Below are 19,041 nucleotides of genomic sequence, written 5' to 3' on the forward strand. Positions count from 1 at the left end.
GTTTTCCTGAGACTCCCCTACTGTGATAGGTGGCTATGGGGGTAAGGCAGTTAAAAGTGAAGAAATCCCAAATCCCCTGGTGAATGGGGCATTTACCCCAAAGCAGTACACTGTGTATATTTCTCCAATCCCTGAATATATTTTGGGGGTGGATATCCTGCAGGGCCTGTGGTTACAGACCACTGTAGGTGAGTTCAGACTGAGGACGTGTGGTAAAGGCAGCTCAGAGGGGACATGCTAAGCACCCTCCTGTAGCTCTGCCTGTACTTCAGCAGGTAACAAATACTAAGCAGTATACATTGCCAGGGGAGCACAAAGAAATTGGAGAAACTCTACAGGAGCTGGACGAGGTGGGCATCATAAAGCACTCTCAAAGTCCTTTAAATTCCCCAGTGTGACATACTATTATGTTGAGGGCCTTGCTGATGTTTTCTTCTCTATTGACATAACACAGGAAGTCAGAAACACTTTGCCTTCCCGTGGGAAGGCCAGCAGAGGATGTTGACTGTCCATCTACAGGGACACCTCCACAGTCCCACCCTGTGTCACGGACTTGTAGCCCAGGACGTGGCAGCATGGGAGAAACTGCCAATGGTGCATCTGGATCATTATATTGATGACATTATGCTCACACCTGATTCTCTTCCAGATTTAGAAGGGGCAGTTCCTAGACTGCTGCAAGATGTGCAGGAGAAAGGATGGGCTGTGAACAGCACCAAGGTTCAGGGACCTGTTGGTGTATGAAATTTTGGGGGGTTGTCTGGTCAGGTAAAACTAAAGCTGTTTCTGAAGCAGTTATAGACAAGGTCCAGGCTTTCCCCACCCCTACCACTGTGGCAGTATTACAAGTGTTTTGGGGTCTTTGGGGCTACTGGAGAGTGTTTATCCCACACTTGGCACAAATTCTGAAGCCGTTATACCGGTTGGTACAAAAGGGCATCAGGTGGGACTGGAATGAGACAGCTGTTTTTACTGCTTTTACTGCTGCCAAGCAGGCAGTCAAGGCCGTATAGGCCTTGAATATAATGGAACCATCAAGGCCATGTGAACTAGATGTTCACGTAACTGAAGATGGTTATGGATGGGGTCTTTGGCAGTGGCTTGAATGGACACGCCAACCTATTGGATTCTGGTCACAGCTATGGAAAGGAGCAGAGGTCTTGTACATTTTGATAGAGAAGCAACTGGCTGCTGTGTACCTTACCTTGCTGGCTACGGAGCCCATTGCTAGAACAGCTCCAACCAAGGTAATAACAACCTATCTCATCATGGGGTGGGTGTGAGACTGGACCCAAAGGCCGTGGAGTGGTGTGGCACAGACATCTACACTGGCCAAATGGGTCGCATATTTAAAGCAGCACAGCACCCTCTCTACTACTCGTTAAGTGGAGAACTCCAACGCTTATTGGGGCCAGTGACCTATACCAGTGGAAAACAGGAAGAACTTGCTTTTCAGCCCTTGGTAGCCGAGACTCCTTATCAGAATAGAAAAGCCCCTATACCTGAAGATGGTTGGTACACAGACAGCTCCAGTCATGGGCAGACCCAAAGTGGAGGGCTGTAGCTTTCCATCCTAAGACTGAGACAATATGGATGGAGGATGGAGAGGGGAAGAGCAGCCAGTGGGCTGAACTGTGGGCAGCATGGCTCATGATCACCCAGGAGCCTTCCCCCATAGTTGTCTGCACTGACAGCTGGGCAGTCTATTGGGGCTTGATCCTGTGGCTACTGACATGGTATCATGCCAACTGGATGGTTGGTTGGTCATTGGCCACTTTGGGGACGAGTTGTGGCAAGACCTATGGGCCTCTGGTCAGACTAAGACTGTTACTGTATATCATGTGACTGGCCATTTGCCTTTGGCATCCCCAGAGAACGATGAAGCAGACACACTGGCCCAGGTGCGCTGGCTAGAAGGAAAGCCTGCCTCTGATGCGGCCCAATGGCTACACCAGCGTTTGTTGCACGTGGGGCAAAAGACAATGTGAGCTGTTAGGAATGAGTCAACAAGTGTAGAAATGTATTTCGTGCTGCATAGGCAGAATCCTCTGGCTTGAGGATTATCATGATTTTATTGCTGTTGCTACTGTATGTCATTAGTATGGTCACTATGCTCCAGTTTTCTCGCCCAGGGACCGTTGTGGAAGAAGGGGAACAAGTAGATTGTAAGGCGAGATTTCTGGAGGGGTGGCCTGTGGGTAAAATTGTAACATTTCCAGAGTATCTTGCCAGCAGAGCCCAGAAGGAGTGCCTTGTGTTCTCTAAGAGGCACTTGGTACTCCGAGTCCCACAGCAACATGGGACAATAGTAAGGGGGCCAATACCCCTTGTCAGGTGGCAAATAAACTATATTGGGCCTCTGCCCATATCAGAAGGACATGGGTATGCCATAACTTGTGTGGACACGGTTACTGGACTATTGGTTGCTTTTCCTTCATATCGTGCAGATCAGCAAACCACCAAGAGGGGCCTGGAGCATCTCTTTGCAGCCTATGGCCAGCTGCAGGTGATTGAGAGCAATGAAGGCACCCACTTTACTGGACATGCGTTACAAGAATGGGTGCAGCAATTAGGAATAAAGTGGAAATGTCACATATCATATAATCCTACCAGGGCAGGCATGATAGAGAGGTACAGTCGTTTGTTGAAATCTGGCCTGAAGTCAGACACCAATAGTCTATGGGGCTGGTCAGTTCGCCTGTGGACAGTCTGCGGCATTTGAATGAGTAGCCATATAAAGGAGCCTTGAGCCCTGTGGATGTGCTCATACGCCTTGCTGCCTCTCCGATACAATTGTATGTCCAAACCAAATTAGAGTTATTGAAACCAGGATATTGCCAGCAGAGAAATATTCTGCTGCCAGCCCCTACTGCATTAAGCCCTGGAGACACTGTTGAATGGACCTGGCCCTGGACATTTTGACACATGGACCAGCGATGGCTGGCCCTTCTGGCACCTTGGGGGAAAGGCCTGGAAGCTGGCCTCCTGTGTGTTCCTGGAGTAACAGCTGAATGGCCCCCAAAGGTCATGGTAGTATGCCCCAAAGCATCCAGGAGATAAGAGTATCTTGTGAGGAAGTTTTGTTTTATCTTTATGGCCAGCGCATGTACCTCTCATAGCCCTGTAACTCCCACAGGGAGGGGTGTGAAAGTCTCATATACTGGACCAGGATGAGATCTCATTCCTGCCACTGTTTCGTTACAAGACCACCCTCTTGCATGTATCCTACCTGATGGACAAGATTTACCTATGCTGGTATCATTAAAACATCTATCTTATCACCCGTGAGGTTATTTTCTTCTAGTCCTTGTAGCCTGAATGTGCCCCCCGGCTGCGGTTGCTGTGTGATGATTGCTCTGAACCCTCAGCTACTGCTGCCTATGGAATGGATGGACTATGGACTTAATCTGCATGGAACTTTGAGCCCAGCTGAATCCTCTGGCTTGAGAATTATCATGATTGTGTTGCTGTTGTCAAGAAAAAAGTGCTTAAAGAGAGGCTTGACTTTGTCTAATGTTTGGCAACATGGTTGTTAGGAATGAGTCAACAAGTGTAGAAATGTATTTCGTGCTGCATAGGCAGAATCCTCTGGCTTGAGGATTATCATGATTTTATTGCTGTTGCTACTGTATGTCATTTAGTTTGGTCACTATGCTCCAGTTTTCTTGCCCAGGGACCATTGTAGAAGAAGGGGAACAAGTAGATTGTAAGGCGAGATTTCTGGAGGGGTGGCCTCTGGGTAAAATTGTAACAATTCCAGAGTATCTCCCCCGCTTTAGGGCATTTGCATATCCTCAGGGGTGGAGAGAAGTTCATCTCCAGGTTAGTGGGTAATTACCTGGGCAACAGAGGGCATGTCTGAACCTGAGAGCTTAAGGGGAGGGGTTGGCTTCCTTGGCGGGCTTCTTCCAGAGCAGAGGAGGAGACAGCCCTGGACTGCAGTTTGTAAGCAATAAACGGGTTTTAAACTTTATTTCTCCCTTTTACTGATTTCGGTTTTTAGAGGTATTTTGCCCCAGGATTTCTCCTCCCTGGACTTATGGTACTATGAAAAATTATGTCAATAAATAGCACAACCTAGAATAAAAAAATTCCTACAAAAATACAACCTTCCAAGATTGACCCAGGAAGAAACAGAAAATCTGAACAGACCGATTACCAGCAATGCAATAAAATTGGAAAAAAGTCCCCCCAAATAAAATTCCAGGTTCAGATGGCTTCACAGATGAATTCTACTACACATTTAAAGAAGAGCTAATACCCATCCTTCTTAATGTATTCCAAAAAGTAGAAGAGGAGGGAATACTTCCACACTCATTCCATGAGGCCAGCTTCACTCTAATACAAAACCAGACAAACACAAAAATAGAAAATTACAGACCACTACCCCTGATGAACATAGATATAAAAATCCTCAATAGAATATCAGCAAACTGAATTAAAAAATACATCAAAAGCATCATTCATCATGACCAAGTGGGATATATCTCAGGGATGTGAGTTTATAAATGAGACAATGTGATACATCCCATTAAAAAAAGAAAGGATAAAAACCACATGATCATCTCAATAGATGCTGAAAAAGCATTTTCCACAATTCAATATACATTCATGATAAACACTCTCAACAAAATGGGTATAGAGGGTATGTACCTCAACATGACAAAAGCCATATATGACGAACCTACCACCAACATCATACTTAACACTGAAAGGCTGAAGGTCTTTCCTCTAAGATCGGGAACAAGACAGGGATGCCCACTCTCACTACTTTATTCAACATAGTACTGGAGGTCCAGACAACACAAAGAGATAAAAGGCATCCAAATTGGTAAGGAAGAAGTGAAACTCACTACTTGCAGATGACATGATAGCCATAGAAAACCCTAAGGAATCCACCAAAAAACTACTAGAACTAACTCAATTTAGCAAAGTTGCAGGACAGAAAATTAATACACAGAAACCTGTCGCATTCTTATACACTAACAATGAACTAGCAGAAAGAGAAATCAGGAAAGCAACTCCATTTACAATTGCATCAGAAAGAAGAAAATACCTAAGAATAAACCTAACCAAGGAGGTGAAAGACCTACACTCTGAAAACTAAAGGACCTCCGGTTCCCAGCCCATGAATAACCAACAGCATGACACCAGGAAGGGCTCTGCCCTCCTGGGTGAGACTTCCCAGGGCATGTGGGAGGGCGTGCTGAGGGCCAGATGGAGCCTCTGTGGGGTACTCATCGTTGCCTGTCCTCCATCTTCTCTGTTTTATCCCAAGGAACTTCATATATAAAACAGTACAATGCCTTGAACATTAACCAACATTAATACCTGGGAAATAACTTTCAGTGAGGTATCTTGTGCTTTGAAGAGCTACTATCTGCCAACTTGGAGAGGTCTCACAGAGGGAAAAGTATACAAGTGGATACTTGCTGTCGATCTGGATTCCCTGCTCACCAGAACAGGCCCCACTCACCAGAAGGGGTTCAAGTGGATTCTCCATGTTACAAGGGCTGCCCTAACACCCCCACTCCTGAGGTGCAGAAGTCTGTGATTTACTGGAAAATGCAGTGACAGTGACATCCCCATCTGCTTCCCCTTTTACAGAGGAAAGGAATGGATCATCCGGTACACTGGATAATCCAGAGAAGACATACGTTTTCTTTCAATGACACTTGAAAAGCTCCTCTAAATCTTCGTGCAGAAACACAGCAATATAGGGGTTACTGATACTCTCACGTGGTGCTGTAGGTGAAAATAAATGTAATACATCTGTGTAAGGGGAGGTGGTGCCTTCCCTTCAACATGTGCATGTTTCTTCCTCCCTTTGGATATATTCAACAGGAGTGGAAATTTCTATGTACAGAGACTTCCAAACAACTTACGTCCTAATAGGAAACATTAGAGAATATGAGTGTCCAAATTATTTAACAATACTATACAACATATCATATGTTCATTAAAATAAACCCGTGATTTATACATTAACATTTCACCTAATCTTAGTACATTTGACATTATTTCAATCTTCTTACACTGTCCCTACCCTTTGACATACCTAGTTCATCTCACTTTACTTTCTGACATTGGTTTTCCTCATTTGCTATTCCATTATTTCCTCTATGAACTTGTGTACTTGCTATCACAAACAAATATTTCTGCAGTGACAGTAATGATGAGATCATGAATTCTTCATGTAAGGTAGTCTAATAAGATTTCTTTTACCACTTTCTAAATGCTAATTAATACCTTAGAACATTTTCAATTCTCCTACCCTTCCTGACTTTTATTACTGTTATCATGCACTTTAACTCTACATAGTCTAATCTCCGTGAGAGCTCACTCTAGAACTCACAGACTAACATTCACCTCTTTTCATAAATTGCCTTCTCCTTTCCTCTTCGTTCCTCCCTGCATTGCCGGTTTTCAACTTGGGGTTACTTTCCTTTGGACTTTAGAACTCACTCTAGTAGTTCTTCTAATTCAAGGCTGCCAACTATGAAGTGTCTCACTTTAACTTTTTCTTAAAACATCTTTGTGGTTAATACTCCTGAAGGGTGTAGAATTCTGGTTTGACATGAAAATTTCTTTGAGCATTTTAAAAATGGTGCTCTTTTGATGTATCTACCTTATGCATATATGTTTAGACATCACCTGTCAGCCTTCTTCTTGCGTATTTGGCCTCTGATTTCCCTGAAGTCTGTTACGTTAATTCTGGTTTTCTATCATACTGTAACCCCTTATGGCTTATACAGTGTAGCTATTGTGCTTAGGGCATGTTAACTGCATGTGTGGACTGCTGTCCTTCATCAGCGGGGAGCATGCTGGGTATTTCCCCCTGGGGTATCAATTCCTTACCCCGCATTCCCTCTGCTCCTCCTTCAGTCACATCCCACTTCTCCTTCCACTCTGTCCTGACATCTCCAGTATTGTTCACACAGCGCTTTTGTTGAGATATTGGTTCTTCAACTGTCTTGCCATTCAGGAATCCAGCCTATGCTGGGATCAATCACTTCTTAAATTAACTTCTTCATTTAAGTTCTAACATAAACACAAAATACAGCCTTCATTTGGAACACAGCAGAGCTCTTTCACAATGAGGAGAAAAGGACAACCTGGATCACACTAAGATATATTATGAGCTGGTTTTTATCCAAGTTCACCAGTGAGACAGAGCAGTGGAAAGCCTGGGTGGGAGAGACTCAAATCACCTGCATCTGGTAAAGGACATCAAGCCAAATTAGGTAAATAATTTCATCCCATAAAACAAAGTACTGAAAGACCACTAGAAAAATATGGCCAAAAATAGAATAGACATTAGATAAAAGAGGATAAGCAAATAACTGAAGTGTTTTTAAAAAGCTTTACCCTGTTTAATTTCAGGGAAATGCTAATAAAAGTTGCAATGAGCTGTTTTAAGACAGAAATCAGGTTAGATGAATGAAAAAATACCAGGAATACCACATGCTCCCAGGTTCTGGAACAATCAGATCATTCATGTAGGGCTAGTAAGAATTTAAATTGGTAGAACCTCTTTGGAAAACAGCCGGGATCTACTAAGGCTGTGTACACGTCTTTGTGGTCCCTGCACACAAACATCCCCAATATTGTGCACCTGTTTGGTCCCAACAACCAGAGTCAAAATCACTGTTCTAGAAACTAACCAAATGCTCACAAACAGGGAATGGATATACACAGCGCTCTCTGCACCCCATGGAACCCTACACAGCAACCAGAATTTACAATTACTGACAGAGGAAGAATCTCCCACATCAATTGTGGAGACACAGACAGATGCAGACACAGTCCAAGGATGCACAAGGATTCCGATTTTTCTACATCCCTGCCAACACTTCTTTTTATAATAGCCATTCTACATGAGGAATGATTATATTTTGGTCTGGATTTACAGTTCTCTGATTATTAGTAATGTTGAATGCCTCTTCATGTGAATCTTTCCCATTTCTCTGTCTTAAAAGAAGTATCCAAACTCTTGGTTCATTTTCCAATTCTTTTCCCTCCTGAGATGTAGAAATTACTTACATATTTTGGATATTACCCCTTATCAGATACACGATTTTCAAGTATTTTCCCCAATCTATAGGTTGCCCTTCCATTTGATTATTTCTTTTGCAGTACAGAGCTTTTTAGTATTATTCAGCCCCTCTTGATTGTTTTGTTTGTTACTTCTGCTTTGGAGCATCTGACCTTAAGTGACCAGCAGATTCAATATTGTTCCCATAAATACCACAACGATTATTTTACAAAAATATTTTTTAAAAAATTAAGATTCAGATGGAACCACAAAAGACTCAGAAGAGCTAAACAATCTTGAGAAAGAAGAAAATGGGAGGAATCACACTTCCTAACTGCAAACTATATTACAAGTAATAGTAACTAAATCAGTATGGTTCTGGCATAATGAATGATGCACATGTAACTCAATGAACAGAAGAGAAAGAGCCCAGAAATAAACATATACAATTAATCAGTAAGGAACCAAATGTAAATAGGACAGGGGAAAGGATAGAATCTTTGACAAATTATGCTGGGAAAACTGGATAAATACTGTGAAGAGCTCCCCTGCTGGCTTATGCCCTCTCCCCTCCACCCCCGCCCCCGTCTCTCTCTCTCTCTCTCCTCTCTCTCCAACACACACACACACATACTCATTAAATACCAGTGATCCTTTGCCATAACCTGGATGTATTAAATCCTGTATTTGCAGATACCCTGAAGTTTTAAGTGGTGTGTTTCCAGCAGGCAAGTAGAGGGCCAAAGAAGATGGGATATGGAAACCTCAAGCTGGTCAGTGAAAGTGGAAGCTGGGTCACCTCAGGGCTGTGCAGTCCTGGCAGGTGAGCTTAAGAGAGCCGTGCCTGGGTCCTGGCCAGGGCTGGGGACAGACATCCCTGTCCCTGTATCCAGGAGCCCCAGCCCAAACCAGCTGTGATCAGAAGGGCAGCCACACAGGCCCCCAAGAAGCCAGCAGGAGAGAGAGAACAGCCTAGACTGAAGTCCATCTATCCCGCCAAGCATGGGGGAGCCGTAAGGCAAGCAGTGACTACACAGCAGTGGGGGTGGGCCAAGTCCCCACCCAATTCAGGGAGAGGGAGAAGTGGGTTTGCTTTGTTCCGCTCTATGGTTTACATGCAGGTTATTTAGTAAACCAGGAAGAGAATTACAATAGTATTTTCTTTCTTTCTTTTAAAGCCCCTGAAAATATCTTGTCAGAGAGGCCACATGATGGGGCCCAGAGGGGTGCTGGCAGCCGCAGGTGCAGGTGAAGCTGGTCACTGCCCGAGCCCCCTCCACAGCAGTCACATGGGACTCCTCCAGGCTCTGGCCCTGCCCCTGCCGTTCCTTTTCAATCCGACCCACCTTCAGGCCCCAGAGGACAAGCCAGCCCCTCCCTGAACCAGTCCTCAGCTACCCAGCCCCACAGCAGTGCCAGTTCCTCGGCCTCCTTGCCTGCCTCTCAGCTCAGGTGAAGGATGGAGCTAAACACAGTCTGCACTGGTGTTGCAGTGGTGAGGAGGGTCCCAGGGAGCAAGAATTCAGGGCAGAAGGCAGTATGTGAGGAAGAGAGCAGAGCAACAGGAGTGCATTGTCATGCAGCGCGCTCCTCGGTCTCAAACACGGATTCCTCACAGCAAAGCGATCATGCCTGTCGCAGCCCTTACATGTGGCATAGCACTCATACAACCGATAGAACAATAGTACCAGTGCAAACAAGCCTGACATTTGGAGACGCCAGTGTGGGGTGGGGGCAGATTTACACTGATAACTCACTTGACCTATAAACTCATTACAAGCATTTTATATTGGTTCAGTTTGTCAACGTTATCTTATGACCAGAGTTTCTCCCAGAGTGATGTACCTCCATTTTGCAGGCTGCCATTCAACCTTGCCAGGCTGCAAACGCAGTGGCGGTCTTGGCAAACACAGAGCTTCACCCTTCGTTGTGTCTGGTGTGCTTTGGCTGACAGGTACTATTTTCTTGGTCTGAGGCTCTATCTATTGAGGTATTAATAAAATGCTGGATTTCTGTCCAGGCATAACCCACTTATCCATCCCTGTACCCCAAGCTGTAATTTCCTCCTCTCTTCCTTTGCCATTTATCTTTACCCAGATTTTTCTGCCTGTGGAGTGGACATCAGGTCTGGCTACTGTGCTGGTCCAGATGGCTGGCAGCAATACCAGTCTCACAAGTGCCTCCCCTCAGCCCCCTTCCACCCTGGGTAGGGTTACCCAGGAGCAGAGCCAGGGTGCTTTCCCGGCCACTAGGAAGCACAGCTCTGCTATGAGTTCTGACCTGGCTACCTGGGGTCAAGGCACCATTCACCTCAGCAGGCGCTCAGGAATTACGGCAGAAAGATTTAAGGGTGTGGCTACATCTTCTTGCTTAATTAGTAAAGTTCACTGCTCTTGCGCCTCGGAAGCAGCTGCGTTCCTGGGACCACTGAATGGGTGAGGAAAAAACAAAGTTGTGGTGGTGTGGGGAAGAACAGAACAGTGCACTAGCAACTTCTCCCAGACCCCCTTCCCCAGACCCCTGGAGAAGCAGAGGAACCTACCCTCCCTTACCCGCCTCACGTTGAGTGTGAGCACCCGCTCTTGAAGGCAGGTAAGCCAGCCCCTCGTGCCTTTATCTCCCATTTTAGACAGCCAATGCTCCCACCGCCCCTTCCAATTTTCTATTAAACCACTGCTCTGAGAGTGACATGCAACACTGTACATCCGTCTGATGGGATGTTTTTCGGCCCATCGTGGAACAGCATGGTCGGTAAAGCGTGTCCCCTGGTTGGAGATGTAACTTGGCTGTCCAAACTGGTACAGAATCTTCAGTTCCAAACGTTAAACGGTATCTTCAGCATTTCACCTACCACTGGGTATGCAAAGCGTAGTCCCAAATAAGTGTCTACTCTGCTAACGACCCACTTACAGTCTCCGAGAGGTACCAGCGTTAATCCAATGTCACCCACTGGCCACCTATGTGCAGGGCGTGCCCACTGGAGAACTTTCCCCATAGCCAAATGCAGCCTCTGCCTCTTTAGCTGACAGTAGGAACAGGTCTTGCCGGCATTCCGTGCCTCACAGGGTGCAAGAGGAATACGCGTAGACTCAGCCTCTGCGCGCACTGCTGCAGCTCCCCACGGCCACTCTTTGTATGGACGCAGGCAGCCGCCTCCAAGGGCAGCACCAGCAGGCCCACCTGGTGGCTCCAATCACCTCCCACTCCTAGAAAGGCTTCTTCTGATACAAATCAACATGGCCCGCTTTAACGTGCCCCTCAAATTCCCAGGGCAATATCCATATGGCCATTGCCTACACGGGCATTCCTTTCATAGTCCAGTTTCCCGTCTACCTGCCACACAGCCAGGCCAGTGGCCACAGCCCCAGGTCATAGGAACCCCAGCACGAGGGGCTTTCCTCACTGCATCATTCTCCCATCACTGCCCAGAGAAGGGCATGGAATTCAGCCCACTGAGTTCATTTTGTTCTTCCTCCCAGCCAGTCTTGCCATCCTCTGGTCTTACTGCAGCAGCTCTCCAACCAGGATACTGTCCATGCCTTCTGGAACTGCCACCTGTAACCAAGCAGCTCTGTTGTTCAGCTGGAGCTGTTCCTAGGGCACCGTCCATGCAGTTCCCCGGGGGCTCCAGCGTCGGTCCCAGAGGAGATGAGGCTGCCTGCTCCTGGATCTGTGGGGTCCTCCCTGCATCCCCCCCGGTAGCCTGCCCCTGCAGGAACCATATCAGTTTGATTATGGGACTCTTCTCGGCTCTGCCTTCCCTAATAGGGTGTTTCTCTGACATCACCCAACATGTATGGGTATCTCAGGTTTCAAAATTATTTTATTTACTTCGGACACTTAAGCAGTCTTGATTAATTCCCAACAACATGTTAATAATTGTCTCTCAAGTGGTGTGTACCAGGCAGCAGCATGTGGGAATTTCCTGGTTCAAAATCCCAAGGGTCACAGTTGGGAGGTGCTCATTTTCTTTTTATTGCCTCAAGCTGCAGTCTGCATGGGTGTTGGGGGCAGACACTTCCAAAATCATCTCGCATCAGCCCAAACACGCCCTGCCACTCGGAGGCATTCAAAACCAGACACAGCCCCCAGGCTGGTGCCCTCACAATGCCCTTTACGAAAGGTTCTTCAGGAAGCTGGGGACACCGGTCCGCACAGGGAGCCAGTTCCCTCACACTATGTTCCCTGGTTTCACACATTTCCCGGCTTTTGCCTCCACCTACATTATTTTCTTGGCGACTAGAGGTCTTAGAGGTACTTTGTGTTGCTTGACACCATTTTCCATTTCTAGGTGGCTTTGAGGCTCATGGCCGAGGCTCAGGTTGACCCAAATCCCAGCTTGGTTCCGCATCAAGCCCTGACCCAGCACTTTCTTTCATTTTCATTTTGACTATTACAGATAACAACAACCAGGGAAAGGATTATTTAGCCTGCTTCTTACTCATCTGCACTTCCCTTACATAGCCACCAAGCCAACTCCTTAGGACGTGGGTCCACTGCTATTTCTAAATTCTACTGCTAACTTTTCCTTTAGTAACCAATTTTAGGGCAGCTGCTCCTTCATACCAAGGGTGAGTGGGCAGCTGTCCAGGCATCAAAGGTTCCTCATTCCCTGCCCTTCCATTCTTTCTCTTCAGAAACCACATATTTCAGAGCACGTGGGCAATTCTAGCAAATCCCAGCACCCTGACACCAAATGTGTTTTCTCATACACATCATCGTACAACTCCTTTGAGTCTGCGGACATGATTCCAACATTGCGCGTGCGCGTGTGTGCACGTGTGTGTGTGTGTGTGTGTGTGTGTGTGTGTGTGTGTATGTGAGATCTCACAGACACCAGGTGATTCTTAAACACTGGCAGGGTGTCTGAGAACTCAACTCAGTTCTAATGGCATCTGCCTGGAGACGGCACCAGATTCCCCAGGTGAAGGGCTCCATGGTACAAGATTCCCCACCTGCCCCTCCAGATGCCTGTCACAGGCCCCAGTCAGTGCCCTGTGCTTCTACAGAACTGGCTATAGATGGCAGGTTCCAATGTCCTCCCACTTAGATTTGATTAATTTGCTAGAGTGGTCACAGAACTCAGAAAAACACATTTAGCACTTTAAGAATGGGTGCCCTAAAGAATGCAATTTAACAGCCAAATGAAGACACACATAGGACAAGCTCCCAAATAAAGGAGGTTCTATCCTTGTGGAGTTTGGGGCCTGGGGACTAGCTCTGTTACACATGGAATCCTTTTGGTTCCCCAAGCGTGGAAGCTCTCTCCGACAGAGAACCAGGATACTGAAAGAGAGATGCCCATCTCATCGATGTTGCTGAGGGCTTCACTGTATAGTCATGACTGACTCTATCACTGGCTGATTCAACCTCCAGCCCCCACCAGCAGGTGGGGTCTCAAAGTCTCTCATTAACATGACAAGACACTGACTTCACCTTTAAGGCTCTGCAGTGTTTTCAGGAAGTGTGGAAGAAGAAGAAATATACCTGGCAATTATATATTTGGGTTACTGAATGACCAAGTATGTATGTTGTATAACTGATTATATCACAATATTCAAAATAATGTTCATTACTTGTGTTATGCTCACTGCTGTGCCAGGCCAGGGGAGTACAATCATGCAAGACCAGTCTTCTGCATGGAAGGAAGACCAAAGTCAACAAAGTGAGAAAAAAGATAAACAAGACAAGATCCAGTTGTAACCAGTTACATTAAGTCACTAAACAGGGCACTGAGATAGCAGTTCATGACGGGAAGGAGGAGGACCAGGCTAAAGGAAGTCATTTCCAGGAGGTCACATATAGGCTGAGAACGGAAAGGGGAATTTCAACAACACAATAAAAGGGTCACACACCATGATCAAGTGGGATTTACTCTGGGGATGCAAGGATAGTTTAATACCCACAATTAATCAATTTGACACATCACAGCAACAAAATGAAGGATAAAAATATGATCATCTCAACACATGCAGAAAAACTTTTGACAAAATTCAATATACATTTATGATAAAAATTTGAAACAAAGTGGGTATAAAGAGAACACAACTAAACATAAAAACAGACATATATGACAAACCCACAGCCATCATACTAGACAGTGCAAAGTTGAGAGCTTTTCTCTGAGAACAGGAACAAGTCAAGGATATCGTCTCTTACCATTTTTGTTCAATATTATATTCAAAGTCCTAGCCATAGCAATTAGCCAAGAAAAGTCAAAGATGTTCAAATTGGAAAGGAAGTACTAAAACTGTCACTATCTGCAGATAGCTTCATGCTATATGTAGAAAACTCAAAAGCATTCACCAAAAATGTATTAGAAGTAGTAAATGAATTCAAAAAAGGTGCAGGATACAAAATAAATATTCAAAAGTGTTGTGTTTCTATACACTAAGGATGATTGCAAACTAAAAGATATTATAAACTCAATCCTACTTACAAATGCAGCAGAAAGAGTAATACCTAGGAATCAATTTAACCACAGAAGTAAAATAACTATATGCTCAAAACCACAAAATACTGATGAAATAAGCTGAACTACACAAATAAGTGGAAAGATAAACCCCACTCATGGATTGGAAGAATTAGTATTGTGATAATGTCCACACCATGGAAAGCAAACTACAGATTCAATGCAATCTCTGTCAAAGTACTCATAGCACAAGAAGATATTACAATGCTAGGGGCTACATTACCTACACTATATTTCCCTTCCTGTGACTAAATTATTTTATAATTTGAAGAATGACCAAGTTATGCCCTTCACCAATAAAAAGAGAATATAAAGAAGGTTAGAATCCTGAAAAAAAATACCTATCATATTCTTCACAGAGCTAGAATAATCGCAAAATGTCTGTGGAACCACAAAAGACCCCAAACAGCCAAACCAATACTGAGAAACAACAAAGCTGGAAGTATTATGCTCCCCAGTTTCTAACTATACTACAAAGCTGTAGTAATCAAAACATTACGGTTTTGGCACAAAAACAGATCCTTATATCAATGGAACAAACTAAAGAGCCAGAATTAAATCCACACTTACATGGTCAGTTAGTTTATGACAAAGGAGGTAAGAATATATAATGGGAAAAAAACTCTTCAATAAATGGTATGAGTTACATTGGACAGCTACATAAAAGGAGGACCACTTTCCTAAAACATATCCAAAAGGAAACTCAAAATGAATTAAAGACTTAAATGTAAGACCTGATACCACAAAATTCCTGGAAGAAAATATGGGCAGCAAGCACTTCGACTCTGGTCTTAGCAACGTTTTTTTTTTATCTCTCTCCTGAGTCGACGACAATAAAAGCTAAAATAAACAAATGGGACTACATCCAACTAAAACGCTCTGTACTGCAAAGGACATCATCAACCATACAGAAGAATAATGTACTCAATGGTAGAAGATGTTCGCACATGACATATTCAACCTGGTGATTACATATAAAACATACAAAGTACTCCTACAACTACTACTGAAACCGTAATCCAATTAAAAAAATGCGCAGAGGACCTAGATAGGCATTTTTCCAAGGAAGACATGTAGATGGCCAACTGACACATGGAAAGTCTCAGTATCACTAACTGTCAGGGAAACGCAAATTAAAACTACAATGAGATCTCAATTCAAATCTTTTAGAATGGAAGTTCGAATTGGAGACAAAAAGTAACTATACAAGAATGTGGAGAAAAAGGAACCGTTGATTTTTGGGAATGGGAATTGGTGTATCCAATGTGAAGAACAGTATGGAAGCTCCTCAAACAATTCAAAATAAAACTCCCATGTATACCAGCAATTTTGCTTTATGTATTTACCTCAAATGAAAATACTAATTTAAGAAGACATATGCATCTCTATGTCCACTGCAGCAATATTTACAATAGACAAGATAAGGAAGCAGCCTAAATGTCCGTTGGTACATCAATGAACATGTGAAACACACACACGCACACACAGCGTCATGTTACTCAGCTTAAAGAAAAAAAAACCCTGCCCTTTGGGACATCGACAATGTAAGTCTCCTTCAGAGCACTTGACCTTGACATGACGTACTGTGAACTGTACTTGCCCTCTGTGACTTTCTTCCCCATAAAACACAACTCCAAGTAATCACAAGAGAAATGTCACTTTAAGTGCGACTGGGGAAAAATTCTACAATATTAATGGCAAAGAATCTTGAAAATGGAAAAGATCATCCAAAACAAAGAATGTCTCAGAAACGCCAACAACAAAGAGTGTCCGAAGGAGACGAGGTCACTGGATGTACTGAGGTGTCCTGAACTGGATCTGCGAGAAAGGGTCCAACTATGGAAATCTGAGGGAAAGAATCGATGGCGGATGGTGACAGTGTAGCATCACTGTCTGTAACTGTAATAACGAACTGTAACAATGGTAGTAAGAGGGGAAGTGATCTGAGCAAATTGCGAAACCCTGCCCTATCTTTGCAAATTTTCTGTAAATCTGAAACTATCTTAAATTAAAAATAAAAACACCCTAAAACACTTTTGATAGTTTAACTTACTATCTTTAAACTATCTGCTAGAAACTACTATTAATTTTGATTGTCAAATAATTCTGTTTTGTTTTTTAAAGATACTATTTATGTCACAGAGAAATAATTAACTCCAGAAGATACATAATTCCCAAACTGTGTTACAGTTTCCACATTTAATGGAGAAACCATGTGTGTTATTTACTTATTATTCATAATCTTATCTGGCAGGTTATTTTTTAAGTCATTGTTTCACTGGTATGGCTGTGTCCGGGGGTCCCTCTGAAAAAATGTCGTCATAACTATATGTAGAGATTCAGATACTATGGGTGTGTATTTCACTTCATGGCTGAACATATTCAAAAGACTGCTTATAAGAACATCAAATAAAATGGTCCAGTGTGACTAGTTCACAAACTCCAAGAATATCTCTATATTTAAGTAGTAATGAAACAAAATCAAGTATAACTCAAATACTCAGATTACAATAATGAGAACAGAATGTGTGACCATGAAGAGATTCTATGTTCTATGTTTCATCTCGATATATTCTAATCAGAAAATGTTTAAAACATATTTAAACATCAGTTCCCAGGTAAAAGTGAGCAAAAGTGAGCAAATCAAAGTAGAACTGGCAGACTTTCCTGCAAATGATGGTAGGTGCTGGTAAACTGTGTGCTAAGACGTAGATGATTCTTAAGCGATCACACAGAATTATTCAAAGCTAGAACACTGGTATGCTCCACAATTTGATAAAACTTACACGTTGATCTAATTCTTTATAGCTAATGACGTAGGTGAACATAAAAAGTGATCTGTTGCTTTATGCTTACAATTCAAAAGGAACATATAATGTGCCTAAGATATAGGGTTAGATCTGACATACAACTGAGATCAGAAAAAGCTAATGGTTTTTCTACAATTTTGATTGCATAAGAGAAGTAACCCCGCGTGAATACTTCACAGGACAAGCTATGTTTAAGGTAAGAGCACTGCCAACACCGCAGAGGCACGGCCCCTGAACAGCCCCAAAGGCTCGTCTAGCAGAGACGGGCACCACTGCCCCTCTCGGTCTGCAATCACAGGAAATGCAGAAATAGGAAAGGAATGTGGGACAGAGAGAACAACTAGCAAGCAAACAGTGATCAGAAAGAGTAATTTTTCCACTAGCCTCTGGGGATATCCTGCCAAGTGTTTCTATGCAGTTTCAGGAAGACTTTGCTTGAAATGTGGATGGGACCACTCTGAACCATGAAGTTTTAGTTAAGGTAATGAACCAGGACAGGAGAGCAAAGAGCGCCAATGGTGTGTCTCCTATGTATCAGGCCAAGGTGTAGGGACTTTGTTTCTACTACATTATCACTTCATCTCGACATGTTTAATGTGACTTTACTCATCACTTTCATACATGAGTAAAAAATTACTTCAGAATCACTTCCCTTAACAGAAATGCAAGGACATAAATATTCTTAGAATTCCTGCCACTTTCACCAAACTCCTTAGGCTCAGCACCTTTTTCATACGAACAGAAAGAAACATAGCTCTAAAACCTACAATACCATTCCAAATAGACCTCACTCACATCTAAGTGCCTAAATGCAGTGAAACGCCATGTCCACATCTTGACAGCAGAGAGAGGAGCAGTTTCCCAGCAATCTAGCTGGCCTGCCACCTCAGCAACCAAAGGGCCACTAACCAACACCAGCCGTGGGTGTCCCCAAAAGGAGGCTCCTTTACCTGTGACTACCCATGCTCTCTGGAGAAGGGCCACCAGGCAGGACCACGGGGGTGACATCAGCACACAGGCACAAAGACCTACGGGGTCTGCACCTGCCTTGGCCCCTGCAGGCCAGCCAGGGTGCTCCTTGTGTGGGGCCTCACACCCAGCACCTGGTCAGCCTCTCTCTCCGTGAGGGCATCCCTCGCCTTGGAGCCTGGGTGACAGTGGTCAATCACCTCCTCTGCCAGGCCTACTGGCTTTCACCACTGCTTACCACCGTGGCCTGCACCTTGCCTTGATCTCCCTCTTGCCTTCCCACTAAGCAAGAGTCGCCTCAGAGCTCTGGATTTTAGTGCGACCTTACCAGTGTGCTCCCACTTTACGCCTTTGGGGAGTTGTAATCTAGATCCTAGTTTTCTCTGCACAAGCTTTAGCATAGTACACTTGGGATCATTCCTTGAGAGCCCCCTGCCTGTCCGATAAGTGCAGGGACTGTCTGACATCTCCCTGTCAGAGCTTTGGTCAGACTCCCAAGCCTGTTTCCCTTCCCTGGAGCTACAGGTAGGGAAATGCCACAGCCCCGGGATGGCTGCCTCTAAGGAAGGGAGGTCAATAGCATAGAACCATTTACATGTTGGACTCAGCTTTCAGCCTGACTACTGCAAAGACTTCATTTACATTATACAGGAGAAAGGGGCACAGCCCTAACAGGACGGCTTTGAATGAGGAGCAAGGGAACTTTTTCCAAAGCCAGAGATAAAATTCAGAGGCTGGCACGGACATTTATGACG

The 19,041-nt window shown here is 44.3% G+C and overlaps 1 protein-coding gene across 14 annotated transcripts in view; it reads right to left on the minus strand.

Annotated features, from left to right (window-relative positions):
• LOC118970612 (uncharacterized) overlaps positions 1 to 19,041 on the minus strand; it is a 108,688-nt gene that overhangs the window by 29,720 nt on the left and 59,927 nt on the right. The window lies entirely within an intron of this gene.

This window comes from Manis javanica, chromosome 13 (genome assembly GCF_040802235.1).
Source record: "Manis javanica isolate MJ-LG chromosome 13, MJ_LKY, whole genome shotgun sequence".
Classification (NCBI taxonomy): domain Eukaryota; kingdom Metazoa; phylum Chordata; class Mammalia; order Pholidota; family Manidae; genus Manis; species Manis javanica.